An 18,908-nucleotide genomic window follows, 5' to 3' on the forward strand; every position below is an offset into this window, starting at 1 on the left:
TAATTGTATTAATAATTACTTTAGAAATTAAAACATGTTGTAATGTTTTATAAATAGAGTTTAAACTATTCATAAAAACTAAATAAAATAGAAATTTATCATCATATCATCTAAATAAACTTAGAAATTTATAAATATTTATATTCATATTATTGCAATTATTTTTTAATGAATTTTGATATTTTGTAAACTTTGTTTTATCCCAAAACGCCTAATTTTTTTTTAATTTCTATATCTGTTACAACTGCTAAATAATATAACATATAGCAACATAAGTGAATAGTAAAATAAATATAATTAAAATATAGTACAAAATAAAGGATATTATTTTCATTAAAATGATAACCGTATTATGATGATTTAATATAAAATAAAAGCGAATAATGATAATAATAAAATTAATAAATAAAATTTGTGAATAATAAAAATAATACTAGAAAAACAATAAAGTAGGTTAAAAACAATAAGTGACAAATAATAATAAGTATAACAAAATAACAATATTAGCTTAAATTAGCACAAAAAATTAAAACAACAAAATTAAACAAAACAAATCACCATTATTATAGATTTTAATAAAGATTGCAAAGTGACTTCTTCTTAGAACTATGAGATTTTTTAAAAATAATTGTTATTGCATTTGGTAGTTTATTATATCATAGACATGTTTGAATTTATGTCTTCATGGTTTATGACTAAAGTTGACTTTTGATTATGGATTTATATATACATGGTTTATGAATATGAAATTTATTATATTGTGTATAATTAATCATTTGAACAAATAATTAAGAACTTTAAAAATGTTTTATTGTTTTATAAAACAGGGAAAAAAATAAATAATTATATTTTTTCTTATGTATTTTTTTTTTCAATAAATTTATATATTTAAACACTGTTTTTTTGCATAACTCATGAATTTTGAATGAAATTAGCTCTAAGTATCAAAATCAATTTTTTTTACAAATAGTAAATAACTTTTCGATTATAATTAATTTTGAAATAAATATTGCAATGTATTTACATCTTGAGTTTTTAAAAACTAATATCAATAAAATTTAGAAGTTCATTATATCACCCTTGTTTGAACACATGACTTTATGGTTGATATACAATATTGATTTTTGATTATGGGTTTATGAATTCGTAAGTGTATGTAAAAACGATTTTGTATAATAATAATTTATTGCTAAAACATTCAAAATAATTTTATATTCGAGTTATAATACTGGACTCGGACAGCCTGATGTCAAGCAGATAAATAAAACATAGAAGATATAGATTTATTTTCAAGCAAAAGTAGTCCTTGCTCGGTATTACTGATTCAATAAAATGAAAATATAATCAGTATTACCGAAGTTGTGATAAAAAACGACCAAAAACATAAAATTAAATAAAACTAGTGGGGTGCATGGCATCGTGCCTTAAGGCAAATTGCTGTGACTTCCCGTACCGTAATTAAAAATCTTAGTATGAAACCCAAAAAAATTGCACTTTATTGCATTTATACACATTATTAAAATCTCTATAAAATATCTTAGAACTTGATAAATGTCTAATAATTATTTTTGGACTCCAAATGACATTTTTTAACTTAAATTTATTGAGAGTCCATAACCACTGGACCTGCCTTCCCAAAAATTTAATCAGATCTTCATTTTGTCAAGTGAAATGATTTTTGAATTTGAAGTCGGACGCTCCGTTCTTTTAAAAACTGAGTTACCGTTTTTGGCACTTTATGCCCCATATCTTCGGAACGGCTAGACCTGCCTTTGTCAAAAACTAATCAGAACGTCTCCTTATCAATATGAATCGAATGTTTTTTTTAATTGTTTAAATCGGTTGATCGCTGTTCCCAAAATCGTCGACGAATATTTGTATCCGCACACACACACATACACTTAAATCTATCTTTTCTAAGGTATGCCAAAATATTAAGAAACCTTTGAAACGTAAAGATATATAAAATATTTCATTTTAAATTTTTTTGCAATTACTATAACTTACTCTACGGGAAGTTAAAAATTGAGTTGGTAGTAGTACAGGTAGTAGAATAAATGAATATATTTGATAAAAATGAATCAATTAAGAGAATTTAAATTTGGCGTCCTTACTCGCATTTTTATTATGTATTGTGAATCTAACAAGTACAACTTGTATTTCTGTTACTGATTTCATTAATTTAACATGTTTTTTTTAAATTAAAAGTAAATTATTCTTTAAAATTCTAATACAGGTTTTTATAAATAGCAAATTAATCATCAATAATAACTAAATTTCTCACCTTTCAAATAGTGCGTACAATCCTATATCTCGGCATAAAACTTCTTCGAAAGAATTCCAAAGTAATTATTACCCTCACTAGTATTAATTAAGTGAATTTCATATGCACCCCCTTGATAGCATTCCCTGGTCATCGTCTGGGGCGAAGGCACTTTCGATTTTTTCGGGCATAACATTTTTATTCCACATGTCCACACAACGAACTGAACACTGAAATAGTAAAATACAAAATAAAAATAACGAACCGAATAAATTGTATCAAGTTAAACTTTGATAATTCCTTATTTACTGTCGATAGCTATATTATCTTTAGGTCGATACAGAGCATGTGTGAGAGCTTTCACGTAAAAACATCAATGATAATTATATAGAAATGTGTTTACTCTGATTAATATACTCACACACGAATTTTATATGAATATGTATTCAGAGTTGTACGTGTTTCTTTTTACGCACCCTTGTTTTGTAATAAGCTCAAGGTGGATACAAAACTACTAAGGTTGCGAAGGATAATTCTATAAAAATACTGCGAATGATTCTAAAATCGTACAGGACTTGAGGCAGTTTTAGTACTTCCCGTACCAGAATTAAATATTCGAAGGAAAAAATCAGTAATTAATAATTATTGATCAAAATTTAATATCAATTGTTTCAAATATTTTCAAATAGATAGTTATAAATACTATATATTTTATCGCTCATATATTATATAGCGACGATTTTATCGCATAAAAATCTTAAGAATGTTTACATTAACAAGAGATGCCGAATGAATCCATCTGAGGATAGACTTCTTACGATTAGAATAACACATATGAAATAATATACATTTTTAAATTTAACTGTAATTTAAATTTTATATTTAAAGTATACAACTTAGTATATTTTCGAAAATCTTGAAAAAAAAATTCTACTAATTTTGAAATTAGGTTGAACCGTATAAATAAATTTTAAAAATTAAAAATCTTGGTACTGAACCCAAAAAAAATGTAACAAAATTAGAACTCATTTAAGATCTCTATAAAATACAATTTGATGAACATATGTCTAATGATCATTTTTGACCGCCAAATATATATTTTTTTATTTTTTCCTTTGTATCTCCGAACCCGTTGGACCTGCTTTTCCAAAAATTTAATCAATTCTTCATTTCGTCAATACAAGTAGAATGTTTTTTGAATCATTCAAATCTGGCGCTCCGTTGTCTCAAAAATTAAATTACCACTTTTGGCACTTTTTTGCCACTTTTCTTCGAAACGGCTGAACTTTCCTTTGCCAAAAACTAATCAGCACGCCTCCTTATCAATAGGGATTAAATGTGTTTTTAAATATTACAATCAGTTGATTCATGTTCACAAAATCGTGGACGAAAAATTGTATCTAAACATACACACACATACATACATTTATTCTAAGATATCCCAAAATGTTCAGAAATCTACGAAAGATATGCAAAAAATTTATTTTCGATTTTTTTGTGGTTACTATAACTTACTCTACAAGAAGAAATTAATAAATTGTCATATATTATATTAGCCTTTATATATTTTACCTTTATACAGGGTGTCCCAGAACTTAAAGTCTTAATATTGACCTTAACTGTCCAGAAAAAACATTATCTCACCTTGTTTGGAAATTATGAGCTTTTAAGTGAAACCTAAGACTTTGGTGAAATTAAGATCTTTTTCAGTTAATGTGATTATTATTATTAATTTTGACATTCAAACTTTGGAATTGTAACCATGATTAACATTTCTAGGATTACAGTTAAATAATATCACAATTGCCTCAAGTTTTCAAAAATTGAAACTTTTTGTTGAACTATGAATTTAAAATGTTTAAACCGATCTACTTTGAAAGGCCCTCATTATAAAAAAGTGCTATTGGCAAGTTTCATCAAAAGTTGGCACATTTAATCAAGATTGTAAAATGGTAAAATACTTAATCATTTAATTATTGAAAATTTTCAGTAAAATATTCAGTAAGGTCAATACTATCACACCGTTTCGGCTTAACGCTAAATTTTGGGACACCCTGTATAAACGTAAAATTTAAAAGTATTATACTCATACTATTAAAATAACAAATTGAAATATACCTATAAACGTGAGAATATTTTCATTTTATTTTAATAATTTAAATAGGTTCAAATAGTCTATGTTAAATATAATTAATATGATAATACCTATGTGGTATAAGATTGTTAATATAAAAAATATATACTAATATTTTGTGTTGTCTAATTTGTCACTAAATTAAAGTTTGTTCAGAAACGGCAAAGGTACATATTTATTTAGTAATTTATAACAAAGGTAAATTTTAAGTGACCTGCGAGGCCGTACGGAAGTTTTCGCTTGTTTTTAGTCAATCTTAAAAGTGAATCTTGTTTAGTAAATATTTATGTATCTTATTTTAAAAAAATGATAGAAGGGAGTTTTTTATCTACACGAAAAATAGAGTTTGTTTGTAAACACATATAATAAGTTAAACGACATATTTTAATAATTTTATTTTGTGTTAAAATAAATTAGAGTCAGATAGATCACATAAATAAAATTGTAATTGCATATTCTTAAAAAAATATGCTCATAGTAATGTATAAAATTACATTATACATATTATAACATTCATGTTTTGGATTCGTTTATCGTTTCTCCAAGTTAAAGTCCAAACTATTTGCTCAGAAAAAAGTGTAATATAAAATTAAACGATGACTCGTAAATCGAAAAAAGAGTCAAGTATTGTGAATTTAAAAAGCTGTTTTAGTACGTATTTGAAATATTTTATTTTATAACATTTTATTAGCATAAAGAATATATACCTTATCAACAATCATAAATGAAATGTCTAACTAGTGGGGCGCATAGCATCGTGTTTAAGGCAAATTGCTGAAACTTCCCGTACCAAAAATTTTTTTTTTTAAAAAGATTAACATTTTTGAATGAAATTTACTCTGAAAAAATTAGATTTTTGAGAAACTATAAATTTTTGACAAAAATTTACTTTTTTTTGAAAAAAAAAAAAGACTTTTTGAAGAAACATTGAAAACTAACGTCTAACGGATAAACATTGGTACGGAACCCACAGGAATATAAACAAAATTTATACTTATTATTAAAATATCTGATAATTTGATGTGCATATCTCTAATGATCATTTTTGACCGCCAAAAGGCATTTTTTTTACTTTTTTTACTAGATCTCCGAAACCGCTAGACCTGCCTTCATGAAAATTCAATCAGTTCTTCATCTTGTTAATACAAGTAAAACGTTTTTTGAATTATTCAAATCGGACGCTCCGTTCTCTTAAAAACTGAGTTACCATTTTTGGCACTTTTTGCCCCATATCTTCGGAACGGCTAGACCTGCCTTTGCCAAAAACTAATCAGCACGTCTCCTCATCAATACGAATCGAATGTTTTTCGAATTATTCAAATCACACACACATACACACACATATATCCATTTTTTCTAAGGTATGCCAAAATTTTCAGAAGGTTTTGAAACGTAAAAATATATGCAAATTTTCATTTTCGATTTTTTTGCGATTACTATAACTTGCCCTACGGGAAGTTAATAATCATGATTAATGCGATTGCTCGCATAATACGTCATTTACACCGGCCACTGAACAATTTCCCGCTTAAAACGCTTGTTTGCTGTTTTGTTAACCAATATATTCAAAAAGAATCGAATTTAAAAATTACTACAACACCGGGATGTGATCAAGAATCTAATATGATGCGGTAGACTCAACTATGTAAACATGAACGCAAATCGAACAATTTTATTTATAGCGATTCACTAATAAGCTTTTGCTTAAGAATTTCACGAGAAACCGCATGCATTATTTATAGTGCAAGAAATGCACCTTCTCCTTTACAGTCATTTTGAATCATTATGATTTTAAGAAATGATTACTAAGCCTGATTACAGGTCATTTAATGAAAACCAAATGCATCGACAGATTTCTTAAAATATTAGAAGAAAAACATAGCAAAAGATATTGTAAAGGAGTATAAATTTTGTTTAAATTTAGACGCCCTTATTTAAGGCGACCATATTTTTTTAAGTCAAAATCGGGACGACAATTTTTTACTTATGCTGGTCAATGACGGGGGGGGGTTGGGGGCAAAGAGGGGGTGTTTCTTGAAATAAAAAATGCTATTTAAGGATACAATAAAAAAGTTTTTTATATGGATATTAGTTTTAATCAGAAATATGGACTTTTAGTAAGAACTTTATTTCTTATATTTTTCGATCTGTTTTTCGCTTTTGAGTTTTGTATAAAATTATATTCAATTTTCTTTACTTAATTAAAAAAATTAGCACTTATTCGTTTGATTTCATAATTTTTGTTAATTGACCTATTAAATCATTCTAAATATTGCTTTTAGAAAAACCCGGAACACGAGGTGGGGGGTGTATGGTCACCTTACTATATTCAGATTATTATCTCTATTATAAATAAATTAAAAAAATCTGCTCTTTGATAATATTTATATATTACATTTTATTATTGTAATGTCAAAAGTAAAATACTTTCAAGCTTTAAGTTTATATAAAGCTAAAATATGAACAAAGGGTACAATTTAAAAAATGGCACACCTTGAAAGTTTCGTCTATTTTTATATATACTTTTTTTCAACACTTTAGTCAATTTTATTTAAATTTTAAGTTGATGAGGGATATATTCTTTATGCTAATAAGGGAGCGTCCATTAATCACGTGAGCGAGTTTTTGAGGATTTTCAGACTCCCCCTCCCCCTTGGTGATATTTGGTGATATTCAAAATTACCCCCCCCTCCCCCACCAAACATCACGTGTATTTTTAGTTACGTGAAAAAACTGTAAAACTTTTGAGTTTTTTTTGAAAATGTTTGAACTTTTTTATAAAAAACTAGCCGACCCAACAGACTTCGTCCTGTCAAAAAATCGTAATGTGGCGGTGTTTTGTGCCTACATTTTTTCTTTTCTTTGCAAAAAATTATCCTGAACAGAACCGTCACCCTGGTAATAATTCGGTGTGAATTAAAAATAATTAAATAAAACACTATAAGCATTTAAAAGTAAGTAATTTTAATAATGTAAATCATAATTCAAAAATCAGTTCAATTTTCATTGTAGTGCTTTGTGATAAACGATGTTAATTGTTTGATTACCTGGCGCATAGACAAACAAATCTGATGGTTTTCCAATACGGGAACAGACAACATACAATTGGAAACGCATTGGGATGCATGGTGCGAGAACATCTTCTGCTTTATACTATCCTTTGAATATAGTTGGTCGATATTTCGCAACATTATAAATTGCCGATCCAACCTTTAATTGAAGATTGTGAGGTAACAATCCTGGCAAATCCAGCGAGTTTAAAAACTCCGGTGGATCGTCTTGGTTAGTTGCCGAATCAACTGATTCGTCTGTAATTTGTTCTTGAATTTTGAAATTTAATTAATTTACATCAATGTTTTTGGCTGCCAATATAGCTTGATTAATAGAAAGATATTTCTATGTTTATATAAATATATTCAAAATCAGATTATCAAAAACTACACAAAATGTCATGACATAAATCATTGTTTTTTTTACAAATTGCGTTGCCTACTCGATTAAAGAAGAAAAGGGCTGTTTTGAGGGTTTTCCCGGCAATAATTCGTTTTTTTTTCGCCGTAACAACCATCCTTGGACTTTAACAAACATTTTAAAAAAAGAATTGGCCAAATTGGTCCATGCGTTGTTGAGTTATGCGCTTACCAACACATTTTGCGATCCATTTTTATATATAAGATAGTAAAAAAATAAATACACGTGATATCTTGCTATACCCTCCCTCCCCCTCGTGATATTTCGTGATTTTTTGTCAAACCCCTCCTCCCCCTAAAAACCTCACGTGATTAATGGACGCCCCCTAAAATGTTATACAATAAAATATTTTAAATAACACTAAAATAGCTTTTTAAATTCACAATTACTTGACTCCTCTGCCAGTACAATGGAAGAAGTAGACTTTTAAATTCCAAAATAAATGTGCAAAACGTTTAAGTTATGTTAGTTAACAAATCAATAAATATGTTCTTCATGCTGAAGAAATGTCATAACATAAGGTATTTAAAAAAACTACTAAAATGAAAATAGTTTCGTATAATCGCTTTTGAAATGATATGAAATAATATATTTAAACTATCTACTGAAATGAAAATCAAATCGTATAATTGCTTTTGGAATTCACAATCCTTGACGCTTCTGCCAGGACAATGGGAAAGAAGGACTTTTAGTTCCAAAATAATTCTACAAAAATGTTTAATATGTGATTGTTAACAAATCAACGAATATGTTCTTTATTACTGTTATCATTATCATTATCATTTTTATTTATATTATAATTATTTTTATTATTCCTTTTATTATATATACTTTTGTTGTTAAATCATAGTAGTATAGCTTATAGAATTATATGTAATTTTGATTGCTGTTTATTAAAAAAAGAAATGTTTTTTATGCTGATGAAATGTTATGAAATAAAATATTTAAAATAACTAGTAAAATAAAAATAGTTTCGAATAATCATTTTTGGAATTCACAATATTTGACGCTCCTGCCAGGACAATGGGAAAGATTGACTTTTATTTCTAAAATAAATCTACAAAAAATGTTTCATTTGTGATCGTTAACAAATCAACGAATATGTTCTCTATTACTGTTATCATAATCACTATCATTATTATTTATATTATAATTATTATTATTAACTTCCCGTAGGGTAAGTTATATTAATCGCAAAAAAATCGAAAATGAAAATTTTTATATAATTTTACGTTTCAAAGGTTTTTGAACATTTTGGCATATCTTAAAAAAATGGATGTATGTGTGTGCGTAATGCGGATACAAATTTTTGTCGACGATCCCGAAGATACGGGGCAAAAAGTGTCAAAAACGGAAACTCAGATGTTTATTGGATATTTTATAGAGATTTTAATAATATGTACACATTTTGTGTAATTTTTTTTGGGTTCTGTACCAAGATTTTTAATAACGGTTCGGGAAGTTCCAGCAATTTGCCTTAAGATACGATACTTGACACTCCTGCCAGAACAGTAGGAAAGGCAGACCCTTATTTCTAAAGTAAATCTACAAAAATGTTTGATTTGTGATTGATTCTTTATGCTGATGAAATGTTACGGAATGAAATATTTAAAATAACTAGTAAAATGAAAATAGTTTTGTATAATCGCTTTTGGAATTCACAATACTTGGTACTTCTACCGGTACAATTGGAAAAGTGCACTTTCAAATTAAAAGTTTGTAGACTTTTAATTTACAAAATAAATGTGTTAAACCTTTGATTTATGTTATTTAAAATATATCAAGATGTTTTGTATGCTGATTAAATGTTATGGAAAAAATAATTCAAATAACTAGTAAAATGAAAATAGTTTTGTATAATAGCTTTTGGAATTCACAATACTCGGTACTTCTGCCAGTACAATTGGAAAAGTTTGAAATTAAAAGTCTGTGGATTTCAAATTCCCAAAATAAAAGTGTAAATTCTTTGATTTATGTTAGTTAACAAATTAACAAATATAATCTTTATGCTGATAATGTTTTGAATATTTCAAATAACTAGTAAAATATCAATAATTTTGTGTCATCGCTTTTAGAAATCACAATATTTGGTACTTCTACTAGTACAATAAAAAAAGTGCACTTTTCAAATAAAAGTCCATGGATTTTAAATTTTCAAATACATCTGTAAAATGTTTGATTTGTGATGACTGTTAACATATTAACTAATATGTTCTTTATGCTGAAAACATCTTCAGACTAAATCATATTTAATATGATTATCTTAACGGAGTTCTACTGTACAGTGGTTTATTTTATCTAGAAAGCTAAGTAACATTTTTACGCACTTTGACATAATAAGTAAATATAAATATAATCATAATCGTGCTTTTAACATTCATTTTAACAAATGACTGAAAGTCTTGATATATAATTGTATTGAAATTATATTTGCCTTAACTAATTATAAGATAAATTGAAATACAAAAGTTAATGAATGGGATTATCATAAGGTATTCTATAGATGTGACAACTAAGATAAATGCAGTATAAAAAGAAAATTGTAATTAACTTACCCCTTACATATTCCTAGAATCACAAATATCCAGTCAGTAATTATACGTCCACTTCAACCATTTAACCACCCACAATGAAACAAAACAATTTCCACAAACCGACGTAAACACAGGCAAAAAGAATCACATTATCTATTACTTTTTCTTGATGGCAATCACGGCAAAACACCAGCAACACTGAAATTGATCTAATTCTATCAAAGTATGTTTTTTGTCGATGCTATATTGTTTATTTTGCGAATTCTTACAGGTTATAGTAGTGCCTGTTCTGGCAGCGTTCGCCTGGTGGCATTGGCGAAGTCGATCAGAGTAGTTGAAAACATGAAATACGAAGATCCCACGAATCATGCGCGCTCGGTTGCCAAAGCTTTGCGCAAGACCACTGCAGGCGCCCCGAAACCTAAGGATTCGCATTCCACACTGAAAATTACATGGAAAATATGGTTAATTTAATACATATATTTCTATTACTGCCTTGTACCGTGCAGAATTTTATTTACAAACTAGCTGACCCGGCAAACGTTGTTTGCTAAGCAAGGTATATTCTAAACAATTTCTAGAGAATCAAAAATATTAATACTGCAAGATGTATAAGGATGTGTTGTTCGAATGCTATATACAATAAGGTATTATAAAAACAATAAACCCCTTTAGTTTGTCTATATTTTGTCAATACAATCAAACAGAAAGTTTTAAACACTTTCTATAAAAATCATGATATAATCTAGTCCAAGTATTTTTTGGTCTTTCAACTTATTGATTACGTTTCAAGTTTTTCAGATTCTTTTCGGCTTCTGGATTTGGTGTATAATTGTAAATAATACTACTGAGCTTAAACAAAATTTTCAAATTTTTGCGAGGAGAGATAGAAAATGAATTAAGTATTTCTTCTTTGACCTGCTTTTTGCAAAGTTTCAAGTAACATTCGATGAATTAAATTAGTAAATACGTAGAGCAGGGCGAGGCACAAAGGTCCAATTTGACTTTGAGCAAATATAAACTATACTGTGAAAACCATAACAATTATATCACAACAAATAACACATATCAAACGAACAATTATCTAACTACGTTCAGTAAAACTGCCAGCTACTTCATCATTGTAGAAATGTGCTTTTTTGATATCTTTAAAAAAATTGTTATCTAGAACTTTTTACCCCTTGGAGTAACTTGGAACGGCCAGGTGGCAACCAGGTTTAATGTCTTATTTTTTTTAAAAGGCATTTTACAAAATAATTACATTTTTAACTAATGCTAAAAAAACTACCAACGACAGAAAATACTTTTATTATGGATTTTCAAATAGCAAAGTCATAATAATTAAGGTTATAGCTGGTTATACATCTTTTTCCCTCTACTTTCAAATATTGTTGTTAAACAATGCATAACTTTATTGGTTTTGACACATCGGTGGCGGACCTTTTTAACCCCGGAACTTCATTTATTACTATCTATTCTTCGATAAATTCTGGAAAATTATAACTGGGAAAATGTTATTCGACAAAAGGTCCCTTTGATCGATACCAACTTTTCGTTCTGAATTTAAATAATATGAATAAAAAATAATATAACAAATGAGATCTTTCAGAGCACCATGTTTGAGAAAAATATGCAAAAACAGTGCATTTTCATATTAACATTTCAAAAAAGTTGATAATTTGAGTCTCTAGTAACACTTGCGGCCCGTTTACTAACGTTTTTGTATATAAATAAAACTACAAACAAAACTACTTACTACAATTTAATCATAATTTAATAATATTCACGTAAAACATCCTATTGAACGTAATTGAACATCATCTGTTAAAAACGTTTGACATTTCACGTATTATCCACCGTCCATTGTTTTATTTAAATTACGCTTCTTTCAAATTTTCAAATAAAAAATGTAAAGGTTACACGCGATTTTGAAATAATATCTCACCTTTCCGACCATCTCTGAATTGGCACGAATTTTTCAAGACTAAAACTGGACAAATCGGTTTGGCCGTTTTCGAGTTTTACCGAATCATTTGATCGAGAACTCCATTTTTATATATAAGATGTAAAGAGAGTGTCTATAAAATGTGTTTGGTAACAAAATACATAAATAAAATCATTATGAAGGAATTTTATTGCTGAATTAGTGTTCTATCTAATTCTTAAGACAAGCTCGGGGGGGGGGGGTCATACCACCGTATGACCAAAAACAATCGTATCGTCCATACTTCGTTCTCTCAAAAACTACCATCTTCTGCACCTTCATCTTCAGGACGGATGAACTTGTCTTTGCCAAGGGGTCGTCCATTAATCACGTGATCGATTTTTAAGTAATTTTGGACCCGCCATCCCCCTTGGTGATACGTGGTGATATTCAAAATTACCCCACCTCCCCCTTGGCGATACGTGGTGATATTCAAAATTACCCCCCTCCCCCGCCAAACATCACGTGAATTTTTAGTTACGAGAAAAGATTGTAAAATATCCAGTCTTTTTTTAAAAAAATTCAGGTAAAAAATAAATACGTGATATCTTACTATACCCCTCCCTTCCCCAAGTGATATTTATTTTGTGATTTTTTGTCAGACTCTCCCTCCCACTAAAATACTCAGGAGATTAATGGACGCCCCCGAAAAACTAATCACCGCTACTCCTCATCGGTAAGAATTGATTTTTTTAATCGGATGCTCCGCGTTCTCAAATATTCGATTTCCATTTTCTGCACTATTTGCTTGGTATCTCCGAAACGGCTGGACCTGTCTTTGAGTGCAAATTAAGGCAAATTGTTGAAACTTCCCGTACCACAATTAAATATTCGAACTAAAAAAAATCAACAATCAATAAGTATTGATCAATGATTAATAACAATTGTTTTAAATATTTTTAAAGAGATAATTATAATGACTATATACGTATTCGTTCAAATAATATACAGTGACGATTGTATCAACAAACCACTTGAAAATGTTTACATTGAGAAGAATGAATCCAAATGAATCCATCTGAGGATATATATTTCTTACGAGTAGATAGATGTGTAAATGATACTAATATATCGGTAAATATTGAGGATTTGTATATTATACATTAGGAGTATTATCAAACTAATTACTCCAGGGTTTTCTATAGACAGATTGTAATTTATATGGAAATAAAAAAACATTAGAAGTAAGGGATAAAATAAAAATAGTTACTTCTCTAAAATACATTATCTGCATTATAGTTTGAAGATCTTATTTCCTGCGAGAAGTTATTTTTTGTATTAAATTTTACTTGCTAAGTTTTGACAATTTGAATCATAATGCATGAGATAATAAATAAGAGCACTATATACTTCATATGAAATCTCTTTACAAAGCGATTACATACAACTTTTTTAATTTTAGTAATTAATTGAAATATTTTTGATTTCATAATTTTTTTCCAAATATTTGTTGATTTGTTAACAACCATAAAACAAATGTTTTGCAGATTTATTTTGGAAATTAAAAGTCCATTTTTCCAATTGTACTGGCAGAAGCAATCGAGCATTGTAAATTATATGCGATTATATGTGAAGTATAACATTACTCTTGTATAATAACTAGTTAAGCAAACATAAAAGCTTCTTTCCCGTTTGGGTAAGTTATTGTAATCGTCCAAAAATCAGAATTAAATTTTTTACATTTCTCTACATTTTGAAGGTTTCTGAACATTTTGGCATACCCCAGAAAAAGTGGATGTTTGTGTACGTTTTCGGGCGCACGGATTAACCGATTTGAATGGTTCAAAAAACTATCGATTCCTATTAATAGGGAGAGGTACTGATTAGTTTTAGGAAAAGGCAAATCCAGCTGTTTGAAAGATACGGAGCGAAGAGTGCAGAAAATAGAAATCCAGTTTTTGGGAGAACGAAGCATTCAATTTGAATTGTTAAAAATTTGAAGATTTAAAGCTCAATTATATACTTCAAATAAATAGTTTTAACTTTGCACTTCACTTTATATAATTCTTATAAATATTATACAAGGCCCTTCATTTTAAATTTGATTGATTAAGTTTTGTTTATTTACTTTTCTGTGAACATAAATAAGTTACAGTATTTATAATAATTTATTTGAAAACATTTAATATTCCTCAAATTTTTCATTACGGTATGGAAAGTTCCAGCAATTTGCCTTAAGGCACGATGCCATGCGCCCCACTAGTTTCAAATGTAACTGACTATTTGATAATTTTTCCATTAGATTAGATGGATACGTAAGAGTATTATGTTATACCATCAAGTGACAATAGCCAGTTGGTATTTTATGCAATATAAATCAACGTCGCTTACCAGTAGCCAAAAATACCAGAACGCCTATCAATCTCGCAAAGTCCAGAAACACAAATCCGCGAGATATTCTCGAACGCAGGATGTTGTGAAATATCTTAATCCTAGTGACACAAAAAATGACAAAAATAGATCAGCGGGTCTGGAGAAAAATGTAAATACATCGTTAAACAAGACATTAAAGAGAGTTTATCCCAGTTATGAAAATACACTCGGAAACTGGGTTATTTGCTTTTAATACTGTTTATTAACTCACAATCAAATCCGACGGATATTATGCTATTTTTGTTACTTCTGCACAGCGATGCATTTTACACACTGTATCTTGTTTTCATGGGCGTATAATTGCTTTTACAAGATTTTACTAACTTAGCAGTTGCAGTCCAGCCTAAAATAAATGTACACTTTAATAAATTGATTTAATAATGCATTTACGAAAACTTTTATAATTCATTGTTGTATTAAATTAGAATATTATTGGAACACAATTATATTAAAAATTACTATTATTATTATGTTACTATATTTTTATTGATTGAAATAGTTATACCCATCAGAATCATTTACATAATGATTAGTTCTTATATTTTTTATATAAAAAAGTTATTTTGTACTGTTAATTTATAGAAATTAAGAAATTTTAATTTCTGTAATTTTAACAGAAATTTACATTTAGAAACAGTATTTTTAACTTCCAGTAGGGTAAGTTATAGTAAAAACGAAAATTTTTGCATATCTTCACGTTTTGAAGGTTTCTGAACATTTTGGCATACCTTAAAAAATGAATGTATGTGTGTGTGTGTATGTATGTTTTGATACAATTTTTCGACCACGATTTCGGGCGCACGAATCAACCGATTTGAATGATTCAAAAAACATTCGAACGGGACAGAAAGTGCTAAAAACGGTAATTCAGTTTTTGAGAGACGGAGTACCCGATTTGAATGATTCAAAATACTAATTCTAAATAAAATTTTTGGAGAGGCAGGCCTAGAGATTTCGGAGGTACAGAAGAAAAAGTAAAAAAAAATGATATTTGGCATACATATGCACATCAAATTATCAAATATTTGATAAAAATTTAAACAATGAGTACAAATTTTGATACAATTTTGTCGGGTTCCGTACCAAGATTGTTTTTAAAATTTACTTATACAGTTCATTATATTCTACTCTTTATAATTCAAGCAAATTTCAAAATTTTCAGAAAAAACTTTTTTTTAAATTTTCAAAAATATACAAAGTTTTATCTCGTAAATATGAATTTCAAATTTACAATTCAGTTTTAAAATGTATATATTTCAAATGGTAATCGTAAGAAATATATCCTCAGAAGAATTTATTCGGCATTTGTTGTTAATGTAAACTTTCTCAAGCGTTTTGAGCGATAAGATCGTCACTGTATATTTTATGAACGAAAAAATATATAGTGATTATAATTATCTATTTGAAAATGTTTAAAACAATTGTGATCAATATTTATTGATTACTGATTTTTTTCTCTCGAATATTTAATTCTGGTATGGGAAGTTTCAGCAATTTGGCTTAAGGCACGACGCCCTGCACCACTAGTTATCAATAAATTTGAATAATTTATAAAAATATAAAATGTCTAACTAAAATATCTTTTAAATAATCGAAAAATAGTATCAATAAATTCGATGTAATTGTGCAGTGATTTGTTTATAAGATTGTAAGTACTAGACTAGTACTCTCTCAAAAATCTATTTTTTTTAAAGTAATTTTTTTTCAATGATGTTAATCTTTAAAAAAAATCATTTTTGGTACGGAAAGTTCCAGCAATTTGCCTTGGCACGATGCCATGCGCCCCACCAGTTTAGACTAGTAGTACTAGTCTAAACTAACTATAAATATAACTATAAATTTTTGACAAAAATTTACTTTTTTATAAAAAAAAGACTTTTTGAAAAAAAATGTTTGCTTTATTTTGAAATATTTTGGAACTTTTTTTCAAAGCAATCGTACTGCTTAACTGCATAGATACAAAATATCGAAGCGCGTAAGAGCCACGTCGCCGTCTAACTAATAAACATTGGTACGGAACCCATAGGAACGTAAAAAAAATGTATACCTGTTGTTAAAATCTCTAAATATCTGATAATTTGATGTGCATATATCTAATGATCATTTTTGACCGCCAAATGACATTTTATTTACTTTTTTGACTAGATCTCTGAAACCGCTAGACCTGCCTTCAGAAACTTAATCAGTTCTTCATCTTGTCAATACAAGTAAAATGCTTTTTGAATTATTAAAATCGGACGCTCCGTTCTCTTAAAAACTGAGTTACCGTTTGTGGCACTTTTTGCCCCGTATCTTCGAAACGCTAGACCTGTTTATGCCAAAAACTAATCAGCACGTCTCCTTATCAAGAACAATCGAATGTTTTTTGAATAATTGAAATCGGTTAAGCCGTGTTCCCGAAATCGTCGAAGAAAATTTGTATCCGCACACACACATATAAGCACATAAACACATACACGCACATACATCCGTTTTTTCTAATGTATACCAAAATGTTCAGAAGGTTTTGAAACGTAATACTACATAAAAAATTTCATTTTCGATTTTTTAGCGATTACTATAACTTACCCTACGGAAAGTTAATAACTTTCACCTTAAATATTTAAAATTTAATTTTAAGAAATAAATTGCTAAAAAAATGTGGAACGCTTCACGATTTTGCGTGTCATCCTTGCGCAGGGGCCATGCTAATCTTCTCTGTATCGTTCCAATTTTAGTATATGTTCTGCCGAAGCAAGAACACTTCTCGACGTTCCCAAATTGTATTTATACCTAAACATCCTCGCTATACTCTACAACGCGAGCTAATCGCTAAGGGTTGAAGCGCCATCAGTTGAGTAATGGTGACAATTTTAGATTCAATCTTATAATTTTACACAGAAACAAATATTCATTCACTAAATAACATAATAAAAATTTGCAAATTAATACACAAAATGAAATATAACAGAATTAAAACAAGTACAACAATAGATATAAATCAAGATATATTTATGAACACTACGCACTAGACAATATGAAAATTTTCACATTGAACATAATAGAATAGTAAGAAGAATCAAGTGGGGTGCATGGCATCGTGCCTTAAGGCAAATTGCTGAAACTTTCCGTATCGTAATTAAAAATCTAGGTACGGAACCCAAAAAAATTTACCCAAAATGTGTACACATTATCAAATATCTGCTAAATTGATGTACATATGTCCAATAAACATTTTTGACCGTCAAATTTTTTAACTTATTCTTATTGAGAGTCCATAACCGCAGGACCTGCCTTCACAAAAATTTAATCAGTTCATCTTGTCAATACAAGTAAAATGTTTTTTGAATTATTAAAATCGGACGCTCCGTTCTCCTAAAAAATGAGTAACCGTTTATGGCACTTTTTTCCACGTATCTTCGAAACGGCTAGACCTGCCTATGCCAAAAACTAATCAGCCTTGTCCTTATCAACAGCAATCGAATATTTTTTGAATAATTGAAATCGGTTGAACCGTGTTCCCGAAATCGTCGACGAAAATTTGTATCCGCACGCACCCACACATACACACATACACACAAAAATGTTCAGAAACCTCTAAAACGTAAAGATATATACAAATTCTCATTTTCGATTTTTTTGCGATTACTATAACTTACCCCACGGGAAGTTAATAAAGAAATATTATGAAGAAATTGAAGTCGAAAAAGATTAAAGAGATATTTAAAGATATTTTAAATATAAGGCTTATTAATATATAATAAAATAGACATAAATGATATGTGTATATAAAATATGAAAAATATTTCATAATCTCTTATACCAGGCACCCCTGTCTGAATGAGATATGAAAATAATATATCAATAAAGAAGAAAAAAATGATTAGTTATAAAAAAATATTTATATGATATGCTTGTCTTACATCGCATACACTTTTTAATTTCAGTGTCAAACGATTTAGAATGGCTTGAAACGTCGGGACAACAAGCAAAGCAAATTGGAATTTCTGGCTAACTGATTGATTAGTAATTATGTCCTTTAGGAAATTAATTTGGCGTTCATTATTAATCTGTAAAAGATACATTTTTATGATGCCTTAGTAAATACTTATAAGCATTGATAAGAATTAATCTACTTACAGACTTTAAATCTAAAATTATGTCACATGT

The 18,908-nt window shown here is 28.5% G+C and overlaps 1 non-coding gene across 1 annotated transcript; it reads right to left on the reverse strand.

Moving 5' to 3' along the window:
* Positions 1 to 17,393: 17,393 nt before the first annotated feature.
* Positions 17,394 to 17,500, reverse strand: LOC113368532. Its single transcript, XR_003366435.1, has one exon. It is a non-coding gene; the product is annotated as a U6 spliceosomal RNA (small nuclear RNA).
* Positions 17,501 to 18,908: the final 1,408 nt, after the last annotated feature.

The sequence above is a fragment of the Ctenocephalides felis genome, unplaced genomic scaffold (genome assembly GCF_003426905.1).
Source record: "Ctenocephalides felis isolate EL2017-DRISC unplaced genomic scaffold, ASM342690v1 CF-g0.4_SCAFFOLD_01170, whole genome shotgun sequence".
Lineage (NCBI taxonomy): Eukaryota > Metazoa > Arthropoda > Insecta > Siphonaptera > Pulicidae > Ctenocephalides > Ctenocephalides felis.